The sequence below is a fragment of the Trachurus japonicus genome, chromosome 22 (assembly GCF_045865225.1).
Source record: "Trachurus japonicus isolate A0001 chromosome 22, Traja_1.0".
In the NCBI taxonomy this organism is placed as follows: domain Eukaryota; kingdom Metazoa; phylum Chordata; class Actinopteri; order Carangiformes; family Carangidae; genus Trachurus; species Trachurus japonicus.
This window is the reverse complement of record NC_140928.1, coordinates 23,793,764-23,814,938: the sequence shown is the minus strand read 5'-3', so window position 1 is coordinate 23,814,938 and position 21,175 is coordinate 23,793,764. Positions and strand designations below refer to the sequence as shown.

Sequence of the window (21,175 nt, the reverse complement as noted above, 5' to 3'; positions counted from 1 at the left end):
TCAGTTTCAATGCATGCTCAATCCTCCATGCTCAGCCTGAGTGGAAGAACAAAAATCAAAGGGATGAGGATGGCTTGACCCAGGAGCTCAGAGTCTGAGAGCAACCGGCTGTTTTGATATTATCTAATATTTATGAATAACTTCCTTGATATTTCCTACGCTCCATGAAGCCGTCCGCTTTTACAGTGTTACACAATGATGTCTTAGAGGGGTGATGACGGAGATCAAACGGGGCCTGGGCTCTGTATACAGAAAGCTCTCTCTCTCCCCGTAGCCTGGAAGGAATCTCAGCAGCGAGCTATCTAACGCTGTGTGATTGAAATACAAGCTCCACTAGGCTGCAGCGTGAAGTGTGATGATATTTGTATTTGTGTCTTTGTCAAAGGAAAATGGGCACAGAGAGGGAAAACACTGTCACCATTTGAGCGTGAAGACGTGTGTGTCTGCATTTCTGCCTGTGATTGCCTCCTATGCGTCTCTGCCGTGTATGAGTGTGTTTTCTGCAATGGAGAAGATTCCACCGCCTGCCTGTCCGCCTGCTTTCACAGAGCCAGCCGCCACACAACTATTCAAGGCTGTTTGGATCAGTGATGGCCTCAGATGCTTTTCACTATCTCTTCACAAAAGTCAAGTGTTCTCAACATGTTATTTGCCCAAAGTGGCCTTGTTCCATGGCTCTATTGTTAGCCTAATGGAGGCTAGACGACACTAAGACTCTAATTATGGACATCAACGATCAGCCCTGATAATATTGCGAGCAAAGTGGGTAATTTGTGGCTGTTGTGTTGAAGGGTTGAGGGGAGGTGAATAAAGAGGAAGCGAGGGAGGGTGAGAGGCGGGAGGTGGGGGGAAGGGGGGAGTTGGCGAGGAGACAGGAGGTAAGGTAGTTGTTTTCTTGTGTCATCGCCCCGTCGTCCGTCACCTTCATCATTCCCCCAGAGCAGAAAGCCAAGACGTGGGCACAGCAGGAGAATATTAATGGACTGTGTGACATTATGGTTCCCGCCCATTCAAAAGGAATGTTCTATTACATTATGGCCCATCAACAGGTGATTTCTCACCGCTCACTAGGCTTCATCGAAGTATACCCGTATTTCATAGAGTGCCTACACGGTACAGCTCAAGTGCCCATTCGTCTTATTTAATACAGATATTGCACATACAGTAGAGTCATGCTTAGAGATCAGTGGCTTGTTTGTCACTATACTTGCCGCAAAGCTTCCCCCACATTACCCGCAAAGAATATCCGATAAAAATCCATTGACCGTCAAGATTTGATCGAATGGATTTTTTTGCATACATGTCAGAAAGAGTGGATCAGAAGACATCTCTTCATCGTAGCGCTTTTCCCCTCTAAACTAATTCCCTCAACAATAGCTACAGTGAAAGGTTGGACAGAGCTTGGCCTTTAGCTTAAGTGCGGACTGTGGTAAACAGCCTATCACGATCAATACGGCGCAGTGGCAGAATTGGCAAGACAGACACCGAAGCAACTCAGCAAGCCTGTGCCTATTCTGTCAACACCCAAAATCAAAGCCGCTCTCCCTTGAGTGATCTGTCCAAACAATTAAAATGGAACCTCTTTGTACCATCACACTTAACATGTCAGACAGAAAAATGAAAGGAGCCTCGTGTATTGGAGCTGCATGCCGTGACGCCTCCTGTGACAAGCCCCATGGAGAGAGCGGCACACCACAGGAATGACGGCACTGTTCAAATTTTAAATATGTTTTGACACAAAATCAAAAGTTGCTCACCATTATGGGGGAGAGATTCCCCGTTTTCTGTGTGATCACTTATTAGACCCCTAGGTGAACGAGGCAGAAATACTGACACCTGAATATTCTCTGTGCTTTCTTTGACATTTTTTTCTCTTTTTTTTTTAGTAGATCTGGGAATCATTTCACATTGTGAGATATCATTTCATAGTAAGATTGAAGCTCTGATCTCTCCACATCTGAGGCTCACGAAAAGCCACCAGTGATCAATGAGGATTCCTGAGTGAGTTGCTGGGTTTTATCTGCCTCACATTCTCCCTTCTGGTGTCCAAAGCTAGGTTTGCTGCTGTTCCATTTCTGATTGTAGTAGTATAGAAGATTTGACAGCCTTTCTGTTGCAGCTCCAACAGTGAGTGTTGGGTTATTTCGAAACAATCCTGAAAATATACTGAACTTGAATTACTAGGATTTCTCTGTCTGTTTGAAAGCTGATTGGTTTGATTAATTTGATCCCCGAAGCACTGACTAATCAGCCAAACAATCCCATCAATCAAAATGGCTGCCATCTGACATCTTTTTGTCATTTAACAATGGCGTTATGTGGATAATAATACATTTTCCTTTCACATTAATAAGCTTGAGTGGCTTTAAACATAATGGAAAGCAAGAATATTTCATGGGCTTTCACTGTACTCTATACATAATACTGACGATGAAAATTCCTAATCTTCTACCAAACAGGGGAGAGGTTTTTAAAGCAAGACCCCAATTATACCCAGCCACAAATTAGCATGTTTAATGCAGCAAAATGTTTTAATAAAGAATAAAAGCAAGGCAGTAGAAAACAAAAGCCAACTGGGTAATAAGATTATCTCTGCCAGGCGCCCAGTGCACATCATTGTAGTTCACACAAATGGAAGAGATTATAAGTCACATTCAAAACAGCCTAATCCGTGAAAGACTCCCGATATGATTACTTTCTATTACATTTGGTGACTGAGAGCGATGGATTTATCTGGAATCCTGAGGAGTCTTTAAAGTACAGTTGGACATAAAGGCAAAGAGCCAGTTGAAGATTAGTTGAATCCATCTGTGATAAGCTTCAGCAGTTTGGCCACAAACAGAGATAAACACAAATCTGAAGACCAGATGATGTAATACACATTCGACAGCTATAGATTATCCCCGCAGATCAGAAATTTACATAATGTATCAAAGGCGTTATCGCTTTCCAAAATACACAAATAGATTATTTGCTCACGTCTGTCAAGAAACTGTTAGATTTTTCAAGTTTTTAGTCACTGCGGCTCTAACTCCACGCCACCTTCGCTGTTGTGTGTTTACAGAGTTCTTAGTCATTGTTGTAGGTGCTGCGTCGCATCTCTCTTGGGCCGCTTACAGCCTCCGTCACTTCTGACCTCCTCTTAGTTCCTGACAAGGTCAAACATCTCCCATTAGGGAAAACTAGGCCTCGCCTTTTGCCAGAGAAGTATCCAAGTCGTACATCGTGAAGGTCAGGGGCTGCATAATGAACTGGAAAATGTCACTTATATTACTCCCCATTTAAATAGCGGATTTTCCGGCACCAGGAACAAGGGTGATATTTACCCTTTTTCCTGCGCAGGCCCGGAGCGAAGAGTCCTCTTAATCCAGCTCGGGGTGTGAAATTGAGTCGTATGTGTGAGGGAATGTGATTTCCTGGTTCCAGAGATGAGTGAGTCTGCTGTGCTATACTACACCACAGTCCCCTTCACCAGGGGGAAGACATGAGGAGAAAAACTGTAATACCTTTGTCCCTGTGCACTAGTGGCACCGACAGTTTTCAACAGACAGCATCCTCAAGCATCACACCTTGGATGCTAAAATACCGAAACAATAACAATGAACACAAGGAGGGAAAACAACAGCTAAATAAGATAATAAATGCATGATTGATATTATTCTAATGCCAAAATATATGCCCACTGAAGTGACGGAGCAATTACTAATTATTAGTCTGATTATTCACATTTCCCAGCACATTCACACACCGACAGGAATGTCAATGGCTGCATAAATTAGCGTGAGAATAAAACAGGAGAGGCGACAGTGCTGAGATGACAAAAGGGCATCCAAAGGAGAATGTTAATAATGATTCCTCTAAAACAATTTCCATTAATTTTCAGCCATCTCGCCGGGGAGTAATATCTACATGCCCGAGGCAGGTTTAAATTGCATAGTCTGCCTGAAAAAGGAGACGAAGACTCCCCAGTGTCCAGCTGCTCTCATCAGAAAAGGAAGACTTGAGGAACACCCAAGAGACAGCACCACAATAGTGGCAGCTACGCTATTAGCACAGCGTCAAACCAGGAGACAGGCTTAGTGGGTACTCATTGTTTTGAAGGATGCTGTGTAACAACACACATGAGAGACATGTGCACCCCCTCAAAGCTGGATTTCCTGGATTCTTCTTCACCTGATGTTGAGACACACAACCTCAGGTGGGCAGTGCAGCCAGATTGCATCTCTCTCTGTGCTGCCCTCTGCACAGCTAACAGGCAATGTCAAAGGTAGGACGTGAATAATACGATCATTTCATATTCTGACTCCCTGCCAGGGAATGTGTCACTTGGACACCGGGTCACATACCCAGTCAGCATGTGAAGGCAAAGTTGGGGCCGCCAGCTTTGCCGAGAGGAGAGGGAAGGCAGCCAGCTAATGTCACACATACCACCATCAGGGATCCTCTCCGTCGCCCCTAAAGTTATTCTGTGGCCGAGCTGGCATCTCGTCTCCCCTCGCGGCGAATGTGAGCCCGCTTTGCTCCGTGACACCGGGCATGTCTCCTGGGTATGGGCACACCTGGCAGACTGTCAGCGGGCACAGGTTTTAAGAGAGGGCAAAGAGGGGAAGGCAGGGAGGGGCAGGAGCTCTGGGATATCTTTAGGCAAAAGACGACAGCGTAATAAACACACTACAGCACTTTGCAGAGCAAGTCAGCTGACTGCATTCACCTTAGGTTTTAAGACTATTATAGATTTTGACAGAAGATGCACCTACTTCGTATTTTTATGTCATTCAAAACATAATAAAGATACTGTTGGCTGATGTCATCTTGAGATGTATCAGTATAATTGCATATGTTGCTTAGATTTGTTGTAATAATCTATAAACGGCATTGCCAATTCATATATGTTACACAAATCTCAGTATATATTACTTGTTCAGTATCCTTATCTCTTAACATGTCTATGTTTATTTAAAACACAATATATTAAATGGATGTGAACTTAAATATCTGTATTACTTTGTGGATTTCTATAATGACATCACTTTGAGTATGCAAAAACCTTTATAGGTTTGTTTCTAAACATTTTTCCATATCGCTATCATTAAAGGCAAAATGCTATCCACATCAATGTGAATTATATTCACACAATTTAACTGTTTTATTTAGAGCTTTAAAAAACTCTACAATTTGAGTGTTCCTTGGGCAAAAATTTAGGTTTGATGAAAACATTCATTAAAAAAAGTTTTTTTGTTTTGTTTTTCTCTCACTACTAAAAAGCTCTGTCAATCAATCCGACTTTTTTTTTAATAATAGGAGGTTGTCAGGTTGACCAATTATGGATCTTTATGTTACCTAATTCTCCATCATGTACAGTATTTGTACAATAAAGAGTTTTATTCTGTGTAACATTTTCAGTAATTTCACAGCTTATAAAGGGAAATATAAAAACCACCCACCACCACCCCAGGAACATTTAGTATCTTCTGCCGCAGTCAGTCACAGAGGAGCATATAATGAAAACAAAGTTTCCTCCCAATGAAACTTTTCTAATATCCTGTCCCTCGCCTGCTTCTCTAAGAGGTTGGATGTCTCATTTGCAAGTGAGGGCCAGGAGAAGAGACGGCTGCCCACCAGCCTGTCCGTCAGAGAAGCTCACTGGGGAGAGCGTGTGTGCGAGCTTGACAGAGTGTGTGTTGATTAATATCAGGAGGGCAGGGCAGAGCTCGGGCTGCGGCTGTCGGTGAGAGCGAGAGAGGACAGTTCTTCCCGCTGCCGCCCAGGGAGAAGTCTGCTGGCGGAGGGGGTAATGAGCCAGAAACAGGCTGAGAGGAGAGAGAAGAAGGCTGAGAGGAGAGGAGTGGAGGAGGCACAAGGACAGGCCACACTCTACCCGCCACCTCACACACACACATCCTTCACTCAATCTCTCTGCCTCTCTTACCCTGCCATCTCTCACTTACCCACAGTAAGCCAAGCACCATCAAGGTTCCCCTGTATTTTTTTTCCCCCTCTCGCTTCACGATTTGACACTCATTCCCTGCTTCCTTCTGTCTGGCTCTGTTGTCTGCTCTGCTTTACATCACACTCTAACTCGAAAAATACATTTGTATATGCTTGCATGCACAGAGTCACAGGTTAGCTTCACACAAGTCCTTGTACTCCTATTCATATGGAGGCCTTTCCAGTGTGTGAACATCCTTGCAAACTACTCTCACCTCAATACATCCAAGTACCTTGGATAAAGATAGAAGTTCATTAAAGGTCATTGATTAAAATCATTTGACTTTACAAATAACACAAGACACAAGGATGTTTTGTCATTTGGGTAGATGAGGCAGAAAACGAGAGAACATCCTAGCACGAACACTGGAAATTAGCCAACATCAAAGGTACAGCATTACAAGAACTGTTATACTAGCATGTATCATCTTGTTCGCCTGCAAGCCAATACATGAGCTGTGATAACAACGGTGGATTTGTGGTAACTCACAGTAAACGCAAAGGACCACTGAACAGGACAAGGAAGAGAGTGATAATCGGACTGAATATTTCTGTCCCAAAGACAGCGGGAACCTGACACATATTCTGTTTGACACAATGAGCATCTAAAAATTAGTCATTTGCAGCTGAACATTGATCAGAAGTGGCTCATTGAGTTGTTTGAGACATGATGCTTTTTAAAAGCCCAACATGGGGTTAATATGAGCTTAAGCAGCCAGTTGTTATTCTGTACCAAGGTCAAAGCTCGAGTGTTTACAGCATCTGTGACTGAACACGACCCAAACTCAAACATCATTTCTACACTTCTGTCTGAACCCAGTTTGACACATGAAATACCAACTTAGGTATTTGCTGTATTACTGCAGGATTATTACATCTAATTACTAAGACTAAAAACTCCTCTGATCAATATTGTTATATTACCAATCAAACAACAGTACTGTAGGTGAATTAGGTGTCCTGGAGTGACAAACCCAAACAGTATCATCAGTGTTTCAGCAAATTTCAGCTTATCGATTAGTTTTTACAACATTATGTTTTGGTTTAGTCTGACCTCTCTCAACAGCGTCATTTCCATCAGCAGCAGTCAGTTTTTCATAGATAAACAGGCTCTGATAAACTCTGTATACGTCACACACAGACATTTAGTAGCCGACCACCAACCATAGTGTAATATACTGTATACCTACATTTTCCTGGTCGCTTTAAACTCCAAAATGAAGGTTTATGTTGATGGTTGTGTCACTAAATATGCAACAGTTTGTAGACTAGTCTATACAGCTTTATAATGGGATAATATGGCATTGTTTTGAGCACAGCTTGTTCCACTTGAGAAAAAAAAAAAGAATTAATGCTGATTCAATTTTTAGCTAAATGTAACCCAACCCCAGTGTGGCCTCTACTCAGATCCAAACGTTTGAGTACTCTGTTATTCTTAAACGCATAATTCCATATTGTGGTTACCACTCTCCTCCAACGTCTTGAAACAGGTGCAGTAGTTCACCATAATGTGGAAAAAAAATGTTTCCAGGCCCTGTAAATCTCTCTGCCTACACCAGCACTCAGACAGCACTCATAACAGCGATGGCCTCAGAGCAGTAAGCCATAAAAAAAGACACAGCCACAGGAAAAATGGGGCAGCATGTGCCTTTTCACAGTGGCCAGAGGGTGATGAGGTAAACAAGAGGCCATGGGTGGGGACTAAGAATGGACACCTCAGTGTTACGATGGGGTTGTGGTGTCAGGGGCAAGTTGTGCTGTCTGAGAATATTACCCATTACATTTGTGCTTTGTTTTTTTTTAAAGCATTGGCCACTGAGCTGTGTGCTTTTTGGATGGAGGATTGGGCCATGCAGGGACGATCTGCTGAGAGAGGATGCATCCACTGAGACTCATGAGAGAGAGCTGGGCACTGGGGGGGTGGAGGTGGGGGCAGGAAATAACATGAGCAATTTCATAAATGGAAGGGAGAGGCTGTGACTTCCTAAATCGTCTGTGAAAGACAGAGGGACGGAGTGGCGAGGCGGGGGAGATGGTGAGTGAAGGGGACGACAGGGAGAGAGATGGAGGGAGGCAAGAGGGAGCGTGACGCAAAGTGTGAAAGAGAAAGAAGAGCGAGGAGTGGAGAGCCGGGGCTTGGTGGTAAATGGATGTAACTGGGTGAGAGAGGAAGGGGCAAAGTGAGAAAGAGAGAGGCTGGAGAGATGAAAAGATGAAGAGGGCAGATTTCCCACCAGCTGCAGGAGCACCTCTATTACCCTTTCTCTCTCCCCCTGCCTTTCGTCCCCTCCTCTATCTCTGTATCCTATCAGCCTCAGTGTGGCATCCTCTCACATCAGATTAGCTCAAGCCCAGAGAGATGGTTCAAACTCCTCTGTCAAAGTTATTTAAAACACTTCTGATGCTGAGGCCACGCTCCATCCTGCTCCCACCCCCCCACCCCCCACCCCCCTCTTCGTCCTTGTCATGGCCAAACTTAGGCTGAAGCTGGAGCTCCAGCCTCACCAGCTCAGCTGGGATGTACATCTCCCCATGGCGTCGAAAGTCACTATCAATCAAACATGAGGGTGCGGGGGAGGACCTAGGTGTGGCAGTAGGCAGGAAGGAAGGGAGACTGCAGGAGACTCGCATAAATCACCAGCCAGGGGAAAGATGTCAGAGATAAACATGACCTGGATATTAAGATTCATATTTCTTCTTTGAGCGCGGATTCAAAAAAATGGCCTTCCAGAGGAACCGCCATTTAAAAGTTGATTGTTTTCTTGTCAGCAAGACAAGTTACTTTTACCAAAAGCATAACAGCACGCTTGGTCTTTTATGATTTTTTTCTCCCCTCTTTTTTTCTTATTCCTACAAATCGATAAAAACATGTTAGGTGAGAGTGGAACATTGCAATCCAATATAGCAGTTAAGGGAGGCCTGGCTTTATAGAGGCATGACTGTGCATTGACCAGCACACTATGGATGACTCTTGTGAGTGAGAGGAACAGATCACGCCATGAGCCACTGTGTCATGGCTCCAATCCCTCCTGATGAGAAAGGCCAGCTCGGTGTGGCACGGCACTGCCCGGCGCAGCCCATTTTCTGACAGAGACGGCTGTTTGAGCTCTCCAGTCATGGTCTCTGTGATGAATGGCCTCCACTGCCGGGGAAAGAAAGGAAAAAGGGGGCCTGGGAGCCCTCCGAGGATCAATACGTACGCACAGGAGGACCTGCTTCGCATGTTAAAAACCCTGATCCAGCCCCAGCCCCCCTGCCCGCTCGCTCCGCTGTCTCCTGCATCGCTGACGGACAAGCCTCTGGGAGCGGGTGGGCGGGAGAGTGGCTCTGAGCAGGGAGGACTTTGGTGTGTGTGTGTATGTGCGGATGCATGTGTATCTACATGAAGTGTGTCAGCAGGTTTCTAGAGGGGCTGGCATGTCAGCAAACTCAAGGTCGACATGGCACACACGGGCGCAAGACGCACGGTCGCACGCGGACACACACGCTCGCACAACTCTGTAAATCCACCCACTGTTGATGCTCTGAAAGGGGCCACACTGTGACATGGTAATTCAGAGGTGTCTAAGGCGATGGATATCCTATTAATGAGCCCAAAACAATGACTAGACTAATGAGCTTATAATGGGAATATTGAATGCATGGGAATGGGATTGGGCCTTGCGTGAGCCAAGAAGGGGGACCATTGAATGAGAGCCAATGCACAAGGGCTAGAGGGCTAAAAGCTTGAGACGAATACAAACTGCAAAGGGCGCAGCAGAGGCTGTAGGAGTAGGGCTGCGTGGAGGGGTGCACAGTCAACCCAAATCAATACACCCCTACACGCCTTGCCTCGTTGGGCTTGTGATATACGAGAACAGGCAGCTTCTCTGAGCATAAATAAAACATGAAAATGCAACAAATTATCAGGCCGAATGGACAGAGATCTATTTACTCAGTAATGCTGTATTTTTTATTTGTCAGATCGGACCGGGGTAGGAGGGACTGATTGTTATCCTGCATCCAATTTGAGTCGACCAAGTGCTGAGATGTGATTCAGCTTCTGTTTGTGAATTAATGAATTAATCAAAGACTGGTTGGTCGGGGGAGAGGGACGAGAAGCGAACCAGGCAAATGAGTGTACGGCAAGCTGTGACGGGCTAATAGCTGGAAAAGGAATTACAGTCCAATTGCTCTGTCTTATTCTGGCCCTAATGCTGCCGAGGCCTTTTGCTGCAGCCCCTCCGTGTGATTTGATTCCATTTGGAGAGCCTTATTTTCCTCTTGATCTCACACATTAAGGACCTTGCTATTCACCAGAGCAGAAAAAAGGGGGAGGACAGTCAGAGCAATGAAATGGATTAGCACACAGCTGTTGAGACCGGGCAGGTCAATGTTTTAAATCTCTGGCCCTGTCCGCTTAAATCTGCTGGCCTGTACTTCACAGACACTCATGGATCTAAAAGGGATGAACAGCTCTGAGCAAGATGGTTAAGAATAAAAAAAACTATGGTCCTGGAAAAGGGTGAGGTGGTGGCCTTGTAAAATAGGCCTTTAGTTGCCAAGTAAGATAATCCTTCAAAGTGGTTTAAAAACAACAGAGGCCACGTGGAAGGAGATCTAATGTGGAACAGCTGACTGGGCCAGAAAAGATCTCAAGATGATCTTGCTAAACTAAGAGTAGAGTGTTTCATGCACAATAAAAACAAATTATTTTAAAATGCTCAATTTCAAAACACATTTTGGATCACTGAGGCCCATAGGGCTACCAGCTTTATGTTCTAAAAATCAAGTTCTTACATCAGACATGACGTTGACCTTCACTGTGCAGATGTCTCCGCTGTGTGTGTGTGATGCTGAGGTAAGCAATGGAACTTTACCAGCAGTGCTTGTCTGCCCAGAGCGCAGCCAGCCAATTATCCCTCTTAATTATCTATTGACGAGATGGAATTGATGTTTTTGGAGCGCTGATTGGATAATCAGGAATGTTGGCCACAGTTATTCTCCTTGGCTGATCTCACTCATCTGTCCAATCTGGTCTCCTTGTTTGAGTAATCTGCTCAGTTGCACAACATATTCCTGCAGAACAATAATTTATCATCACAGTCAAAGGCACAGGAGATGTTTCATTTTGCTACTAAGGTTAGCAGCACCCGCATTCACCGAGCACTTTGTTAGGATCACCTGTGTAATGGCTTTTTTTTCATGCAGTTATCCAATTAGCCAATCAGGTGGCAGCAGTAGGATGTGTAATATTGGGAGAGGTCTGGAGCTTCAAGTCATTTCAGAGAGGAGAGAGACAGTGATCTTTGTGAGGCTGGTTGGAGTATTTTCCAGACTGAGTGCTGCTGACGGAGGTGACTATAACTCAGAAAACCACTTTCATAACTGTGGTGAGGAGAAAAGTTTCCCAGAATGCACATGTCCAACCTTTAGACCAGAACCACCTCAGCCATTTGGAGTATTGTTGCTGTCCATGTGCACTGAGCTTCAGGTTTACTACCTTCGAATGGGAAGTGGCAGCATGACTATGAACCAAAGACATCTAAAATGGGTTTCATGAACATGGCAGTGAGTTCAGTGAATTTCAGTCTACAGATCTGGAGCCAGTACAACACCTGATGTGGTATAAGAGGAGATTGGGAGCATTTATGTGCATCTGACAAAACTGTACAAATTATGTGATGCAACTGAGAGCACAGGGAGACTTTAACCAGTGCTAATAAAGTGCTCGGTTGAGCATATGTTCCACTGTGCATGTGTTTAGTTAAAGACATCACAAGGCTTTTCTCACAATGGACCAATGTTTTCAGGAGCACGAATGGCGACCTTTTCCATTCTGTTCCATTCATTAACCTCCACCTTTATCTGCAGACAGGCCAGTGCTTCTTATGGGGCTCCATTTCCAAAACAGCCCCAGTCTGAACAAAAGAACTTAGCTGCATTAATTTCTGCCCCCTCTCTCTTTTCACATCAGCAGCCTATTTTCTTTAAACTCTCTTGGAGATCAAGCTGGCACAGGACCAGGCAGGCAACGGGAAAAAGCCGAGCGCAAGAGCAGAGTGACACTGATTGTGCCTCCTCTAATTAAACCCTACCTGACCCCGGTGTTGGGACATCATTAGTTCTCCCTCATAATCATCACACAGCAGCAATTACATTCTGTTTGGCCCCATTTGCATTTCACAAGATTTCCCTGAACAATCAAAGACAGATTGGAAAAGGAGGAAGAAGCCAAATAAAGCATGGAAGTCCTAAAAAAGAAATCAGCTAGATTCAATTTCGCAAGCATGCTGCAATGGTTTGTTGCAAAGAAAGAATGTCTTTTTGCAAAATATCATGGGACTACCGAGATTAAAGGTTAAACATGTTGAGTCTCAGTGGCCAGCACTGTAGTCTGGGACCACTTTCCCATACAGTATTAATGCTATCCTGATGTTCTCTGTAGGGACAGGACGATACGCCCCCTCAACAAAAAAATAAATGAATTTTAAAAAAAGAAAGAAAAAAAAAAAACAGAATAATTTCTAGCAGCACAAAACCACATCTCCGACCTCTTTAGTCTTAAAAGTCTTGCATCCTGCCAGGAACCAGAAATGGGTTTATTGCAGCGATGACTGCCTCAATTTGGTAACACAGGGAGACGGGGACGGGGGAGAAACTCAGAACCTAAAAATAATCACACTCCAGAATACTCCCCTGCAGCAGCCGTACATCTCCCCACTTGCAAAAAAGTACACTATGCAGAAACACACACACATACACACACACACACACACCAGTGCAAAATAGAGCCATCTATGTAAGTACGCACTTCAGGGAAAGTGCACAAGGGCAGATGCTCCATCTGTATTCTGGGTGACAGCAGCGTTGTGCTGGTGTAGCGTTTCTCTCCGCGAGATGCCGTCTACACAGAAACAGTCATACGTCACGGACATAAAAGAGGGCCCTTTGAAAGCTCATACACACAGTTGGCATTCCAACAAGCTGAAGGAGACTTTTTCCTACCAGCTCCTCTCATGCGTCTGCTGTTACTAAATCTGACAACAGCAGCAGAGTAAGGTCGTTGTGTTAAGAAGAGAATTATGCTGGCAAATACCCCAGGGGCATCCTGCTTTCTAGGCAGTAGCCGATCGGACGTGCATTCTCATCTCCATACTGCAGTAAACAGAAATGTTGTCATTACAGTTGAATCAACTACACAGATGCTGAATAATATATAGAAAATATATACAACATATCTGCAGACAGCTAAACACCACTAGGCACCATGCACTAGAATCTCAGCAGATGTTTTTATTTTGACACATACTAGCACATATTGTAAATTCATGTTAAAAAAAAAAAAATACCATGTTCCCAAGAATAAAACATGCTGATGAGAACTGCTTCTGTTCACATTTCTGTTATCAACATCTCAGATTATTGTCAGTTCATTGATACTCCCGACTTTTTATCCCTTTCCCGTGTGACGCCCCCAAATGGCTTTTCTCTCCCAAACCAATCTCCACTCAAGTGTTTCTAATCTCTGCAAAGTCTGCTGAGAGACAGTGTTGTGAGATGCACTCTTAACTGTGACTTGAAACAAGATTATCTGGCTGAGATACTGTGAGGTGCACTCATTTGTTTAGAGATGGAGTTTGGGCTTTTGGATTTATGACAAGGTTACACTGTCATATCAACATGGACACACAGCTCTGTTACAAAGAAACTCAATAGGAGAAAATACCTAGCAGAATTAATGTGCCTCCTGAAAACACGTCTATTCACTGGTGGCTACAAATGAATCTCTGCCCTGTGAATAAAGGAAACTAAATTTGAATCCATGTTACGACGACTAGATTTGCCTCATTTGCACATCTAAAGGCAAGACTGGTTTCTCCTAGGGAGAGACCAGTTTTTTTTGTTTAATTATTATTATTATTAAAGATGTCAATCTGTCAATGATTGTCCTTATTTGCTGGCTCATATTTTAATCTTTTAAATGTGTAAAAACTGTGTTCTTTGCAGCTGGGGTTAGGAAGCAAAACAAAACCCCAAAACATTAAAGTAATAGTGATGTCAGGGAAATGTAAATTACATTCTGCATTTTTTCTTTTTCTATTTACTTTACCTACTCTGATAATAAACTTGGTATCAATAATGTTTCCAGAGAGTCTTGGGTGCATATATACATTTATATCATTCATTTTTAGCAGTTGCATGCTAATAATTTAACATATTTTAAAGTCAAAAGATACAGTATATTGATATATCAAAATTTTGTAGGTGAATTAAACAACTAAAATTCTTTATTTTCACATTCACTGGGGCACTTTGAAGAAGCATGTGATGTTTTGAACAGTATGGCTCGTACAGCAGAACCAATACTGTAAGAGTCATGAGACAATAAAATCCACATTAGAACAAGGAAATTGAAGGCTGCTCAGGTGAGTCCAGTCCCACAGAAAATCATTTTATGCCTCCTTTTATTCCATCACCGCCACATGGGCCTCACAAGCATGCCCAGTGCTTCTAAACAGGACAACTATCACTATATGGTGGAAGTCAAACTGAATTTCTTACATCAATAAAAAGGAACACAGTAGGACAGGTGAGTTCAGGTAGCAGCTGCTAGGACTGATGGGAGCAGGAGCAGCACAGATGTGTCAGAACTTATGAATGCTATTAGGGTGCAGAAGATTGAGCAGTGATAACTCTTGATTGTCTTCAGAATACATTAAGTCAGAGAAATGAACTAAACAATACATTAGACAACTAAGCCCTCATCAAAGAAGAGCCATAGCTGAAAACACACACTTTCTTATGTTCATATTCAGTTTGATGAACATTACCATAAATTGTCTTTATATTTTCACTTCACTGGTCTACAATAAGCTATAGAATAAAATGAGCCTCTTTTTGAAATTGCAATTACTTTTTGAGGAAATTAATCATATAAAGGAACAACGTGATAAGAACTGCTAACAGGTTATTACAGCATGCCGTGTTCATCATGGCTAAAAACTTACCTCATACCATCAGGAGAGAACAAAGTGCATTCTGGAGCCAGATTTCACATTAAGGCAATTTAAAATATTCCAGACTGCCTAATTTAGGGGTCGGACTTCTGTGTAACTTAATTCGACAAGATTAATTATACAATTAAATCCAAACTTCTCTCAATTATGTGGAGAAATGCTGCCTGCCTGCTCGGGCTGACCCCTCACCTTTGCTGAGGCGAGGTACCTGATAAGCATAATTTCAACAGGAGCAGAAGAAATTGCTGCCTATTTTGTTGCCGTGCTCAACTCAGCACATTACAGTTCTTAATTGCTGGAAGACTTCGTAACTGTGCCCTTGACATGGGAAGGCAAAATGTTATGCCATTCACTTGCACATTACTGAACGTGCAGGAGCTCTTTCCTGATTGACAGGGCGATCCATTGAAACAAAAGACTTAATTGTGTGTCAACTAATTGTGTAATTACAATTGGCAGGCTTGCCACTTCAGTTTCACTGATCTATCATCTGTGGTGAACAACAAGAACATAATGACATAATATGGTACAGTAGGAGTGTGTTACCTCCAAACCGTGGGGTCTGCAGGAGGAGGCCGACCTACTCTTTTTCAGTGGGCCTACAATTAGCCAGCTAAGTAATGTTCCCATCCTCCACCTGAAGTATGCATTCCTGCAGTGTCCTTTCATATAATATTGTATCCACTGACAACCACTATGCAGGATCACTACTAACCCCCAATCGTGTTTCTTTCATATTTATGTTGAGGCTATGAGCTGAAGCAGCAGGAGTGAGTTACAAAGAGCAGGTGGGCTCATCCGCCTTGACAAGCAGCCATTATCAACACAGTTCTTGGAGTGAGAGAGCAAAACCACCAGGGATGGGTGTAAAACCTCTTTCAAAGACCTTCAAAATCTGAGTTTCTACCCTAGCGCTCTATCTCAATCCCTCCTTGTCATCATTTTATTCGCCCTCTCTCCGCTCCCTTTAGAGAAAAAGGGGGAAAAAGACGGGAGGGGGAATGGTCTACTTGACCTTAATCTGCCCAGTAGTGAGTTTCAGAGAGATGACATGCAACCTCAGAGGTAAAGGGCAATTGTTTCTTTTTCCCCTCTTCTGAGAGCCAATTTACAGCCCCCGGGGACTTTTCTCCAAAGCTGCGAACTATTTCAGGTTCTGCCACATTGTTTTTGATTCACTCAGCTGGAAGCAGCTAAAAGAGCCAGGACCTTCACTTTCCCTATTCTCAATCATCCTGCAGCCCATTTAATGCCACTCATGCCATTCATCCCATAGCAGGCAGGGTGGATATGAAGTGGTATTTGCATTTCATGGACTACTGTATACTGTATGTGTGACCTATAATGGGAAATGTTTGCTGCTTGCTGCAGTAGCTATTAGAACAAGTCAGCAATAACATTAATCTCATGGAGGCCTGAGAACTTGAATTGTGCATAAAACACCAACAAGGAAATAAATCCCACGGGTAATATTCTGTATGCATACACAGTGGACATGAATGATAAGCACCATCAGTAGCAATTGGCTTAAGGAGTGGATGTATCCCATAGGCTCTGCAAATCTGCATCAAAAACAAGACATCCAGAACAGTCTGGAATGGCCATTGATTTTATGCACAAATAAGAAAATAGTCTTTAAAAAAACAAAAAACAAAACGTTTTATTCTCTTTCCAGTTATATTACTCACACCCTCATGTGCTGAGCCTAATGGCCAAAGATACCAGTGCAAGGTTTTCCACCTTTGTTTTACGACAATCATGTTCTGCTTCAAGTTCAAGTGGCATGACTGATTAGCCAGTTGATAATTTCACCTTCAAACAGTTAGCACCCAGCAGGATACTGATACAGAAAAACATCAAAACATGATCCATGATTGCTGGATTGTTAGGTGCCCTAATCAGAACCAGCTCATTAGCTCAAACGTGAGCCAAACAAGGCTGACTCGAGGATATTTCTCCTAAATGCTAGCCATTCCTCAGAGTAAAAGTGATCTGCAGCATCAATCTACACCAGCCAAACCACATCACTATAATGCGCACAACAAAGTGCATCTATTTCCCCAGCTATAAACAAAACATTAGCCAAGTCTGGAATATTCATATCAGTATGTCAACAGACAAAACTGCAGCTCGGATTTTCTAATAAAGTCACAAAAACTCTGACGGATTTGCCAAGTGCTCATATAGGCGAGAACAGTCGAGAAGTGATGCATATTTAACCATGTATAAAGGCAGAGAAATTAACCATGAGACAAGTCTTGCTGGGCCAATGTGAGCCATGAATTAATAATTCGGAGTGAAGTTATTAAGTTATTTGTTAACAGTAAATATTCTGTATGTGTCCCTGAGAGCATGACTTTTTAATAATTCGGAATTTTTAAACTTTAATGTTTAGCTCCATTCTGGAAACAATGGTGCTTAGCTGTAATTGATTCTTCCGGCGTGGAGTAATTATGATGGCTGTGTGGAAGTGGAGCTGGATCCACTTGGCCCTGGGTGATAGGAGAGAGAGCGAGGGGAGAACAGACAGATTTAGAGACGAGGAGGAAAGACAGCATGGAGACACGGATTTGGATATATCTCTTGACAGACAGGCTGACTGAACTGGAGGCAAAATACTCCACACTGGTGGGAATAGCCTCAAACCCAGAGATATCCATCTTCCAATCCTCATGTTTTTTTTAGACCTATTCACTCGAACACTTTACGTGCACTAGTCTTGTTTATTTAAATGGTTTGAGACTGATAAACTCTCTCCGCATTTCCATCCGTGTTACTCACATCACTCTTGCCATCCTTGCCCCTGAAAGTGTCTTGTTGCTAGCAGGTCACTGTGCCAATGGCAGCAGACAGAGTCGATCTCAGCAGGGTAGTATTTAATCCATCAGGGCTCAGTGTTAATTACTCACACATCCGCTGGGCTCTGAAGTGAAGCTGGGTGATGTACCCTGGCAGTGCTCTTTAACAAGGATGATCCCACTAGCATGTGCAGCATCTTTGTTGAAGGCCCTTTACCTTGGCTCAAATTCATATATAAAAAGTCAGATATTCTAAACACCAGCCACAAACGCATCCCGAAGAGCGTAGGGCAGACTGCAGCAGGGTAAAACAAACGCATGTGACAAAATCCCCCATAGGTAAAGGTGTACAGTCATCTTTGATTGTAGGGGTTCCCCATAGGTCAGCGGCACACATCGCTATATGGGGACCGCCAGGAGCGAAAAGCCAATTGTCTCGTGGGTAAAGTCTCTATAGCTAATACAGAGGCAAGCACACACACGCACATGCACACACGCACGCGCAGGTTCCTGTCTAGAGTGGCATAGCAGGCCCTGGTCACAGCTGCTCTCCCCCGCCTCGGGAGGAATTGCTTCCATTTGGCCTGTCACTTTGGCCAGGGCCACTGTGGCTTTTCTCATTTGTCAGAGAGCGGGGGCGATCCTCTGGCTCTCACGGCTAATCTGCAGCCGCAGGCTAGAGGAGACACACACACACACACACACAAGCATACATTCTCTCCTTTCTCATCTGACTGATATAGGCTTTAGTTCACTGGGGTCTTTTTACTCTCTTCAGTCAGTAGGGGAAAACAAGAACAACAAGGAAGAGACAGAAAGAGAGATATGTCAAAAGTGCCAAAGTCAAGGTTACATCCTCTTGTGAAGAGTTTTTTTTATCATTATTATTATTTACACTAGCTGGATGGTGATAAATTATATTCTCGCACTACGGCAAAATCTTTTTTTCTGTTGACTTGAAGAACTGCAAACAACACACAAGGTAATTGGACATGGTTTTAGTAATTATCCTCTAATGGAAGTTTAAAAAAAAAAAAGCATAGCTTTAACTGTAACACCAAGGTGTCTCCGTTCCTCCTCTTACATGCATGAGTGCTCAGTTCGCACTTGATTAAAGGAAGAAATGATTCATCGAGACTCAGAGAGGGATATCGAGGTCCAAATGAACATGAAATTGCCTGTATTCATAAATAGATGTACAGAATTCCTGGAGATCAACTTTGTCTTGCTTGATTTTATTACAGTATATTGTGGAATAATTATACCACAACAGCCAAGCAATGCTGGCTAGTAACATTTTAGAGCACTGAGGGAACGGAGCAGTCCAATTAAAGAGCTGTCACACAAGGCTTTGAGGGAAACATGGCCAACGTGCTGTGCCAAAACCGATCCTATCATTAGAGGCTGCCATCGCTTTGAGGTACAAATGCTTTCAAGTCTTTCTTTCAGTCAGCTTCTGCTGCAGTCAACAGGTGATAGCTCTACTTGATTATTAGTCTCCCTTAAATCTACTAGTATCAATACGCAGCTACCTGTGAGATCTATATTAGTATGAAAATGTATTGCCGTGATCAAAGGTTGTTCACAATTGGTTTATCTCTCAAGATAAACAACTAAGTCGACGCTACCTCAATGCTTTCAGGATATCGAGAGACAAATGGAACGACTCCACAGGAATCGAACAGGACACGATGTCAGTGCTACACATCTTAAAGTTTGACCATGTTTTTTTTTTTAAAAAGCTTCTTTGGAAATAGACATCAGAAGTTATGATCAGACGGTAGCATCTAGTTAGAGCATGACTGACTTTCATCTTCTGATAACATTTCAAAATAGAGCTAGCCTAGGTCTTTAGTTTTTATAAGATAGTGCTGCACATGTTCACAGTTCGAAGCTTGAATTGCTCGAAGCATCTCAGATAAGAGTATGAACTAAATACTAATCAACTAATGAGTTAAATCTATGCTCTAAGGCCATTATACGCATACCATATTCATTTTATTACCTTAAGTGAATGAAAGATAACTTTAGTTCAATTAAGTATTTTCAATTGACTTAATTTGAAAAGACAGCACAAACACATGTTTAAACTAAATATAAAGCAATCTAATTGAATAACACAGCTATTTGTGGACTATTAAACATATATAATTAACATACACACACACACACACACTTAATATATCTTAATATACAGCTGAGATTGTTTCACAGAGAAAAAAAACCTGATAATTACTTAGTTAACATTTTAGTAACTGCAGGTGGCTGATAACTATTATGCCTTAAAGTCCACACTAGATCTCAATTTAAACATACATATAAATTGAGATATGTCCCCTGCAAGCACTTGAAAATCATGTTGAATCACAGACATCCTCCTCATTGTCATGTTAACACCTGCAGGTATGGTGATACTGTGCACTGGTGGTGGATTGTAGACCAGAGGCTGGTGTAAAATTAAAAAACAAAGAGTTAAATACCTGTAGATTAGTAGACAAGTTGATGGTATCATCGCTTCAACTCTGTGGTGACTGCCATTCAGAAGCCGCTCTGGGGGGTCAGGTGTTAAAAGCACAGGAACTCAAGGTAAGGAATTAGCTTCTCATGTGTTATCTCTCAACAATGATCTCCATACATGGATGCTGCTTCAAAGACCAACATCTATTGGGGGAAAAAAAAAACATGGGTGAACTTACTAACTATCCACACACATTGATGTGCCACACAAAATGATCTCATCTTTAATTTTAAAATCATTGCAAAACATATAAGAGAAAACATAATTTGAGTGATGGTCATAACTTTTTAAGTATTTCTGACAAGCTTAATATATTCCCAAGTTTAATTATTTCTTAATATTGACATTTCTAATTAAGCAGCATAATTGGAAAGCCTGTGTGCAGTGGCAATCATTTCTGTGGCCACTGGAAAAATTAATATAAAAATTATTAATGAATACTACCGCTTTTAATTGCTGTGTACCCATATTCATAATTGCTGCAGCATCCTCCTTGAAATGACATGATGACAAATACAAGTGTCATGTCAGCGCTTTCCTTCTTCATCTCACACCTCAATCAAAGCTAATCCATTTCACCTCAGCTATGAACACTGAAACAAATTAAAGTCCCATTTCATTTTCCACCTTCATTAATGCATCTTGTTTCCAAGGTTACAATCATTTAGTAACTGTGGAACAAACAAATTCAAAGCAGTGTGTGCTTTGATATTTTGAGAGGAAGACGTGGATGGAGCTTACTGGGAAAACAAATCAGCACAGAGTTTTAATCCTCCAGCTCCAAAGTGTTCTGCACATGTTTATCATGAAACAAAGCCTTTTTCATCTAAACAAACATTTTAATATTAGACTTTAGAAGCTTATGCCCAGAC

General features: G+C 42.7%; 1 protein-coding gene across 1 annotated transcript in view; it reads right to left on the bottom strand.

Moving 5' to 3' along the window:
* The window catches only part of LOC146964100 (AT-rich interactive domain-containing protein 1B-like), a 207,650-nt gene extending 187,244 nt beyond the window's left edge, over nt 1-20,406 (bottom strand). The window contains exon 1 of the mRNA XM_085767925.1: nt 20,266-20,406. The gene's annotated coding sequence lies outside the window, so the exon portion shown is untranslated. The remainder of the gene's footprint in view (nt 1-20,265) is intronic.
* Nucleotides 20,407-21,175: the final 769 nt, after the last annotated feature.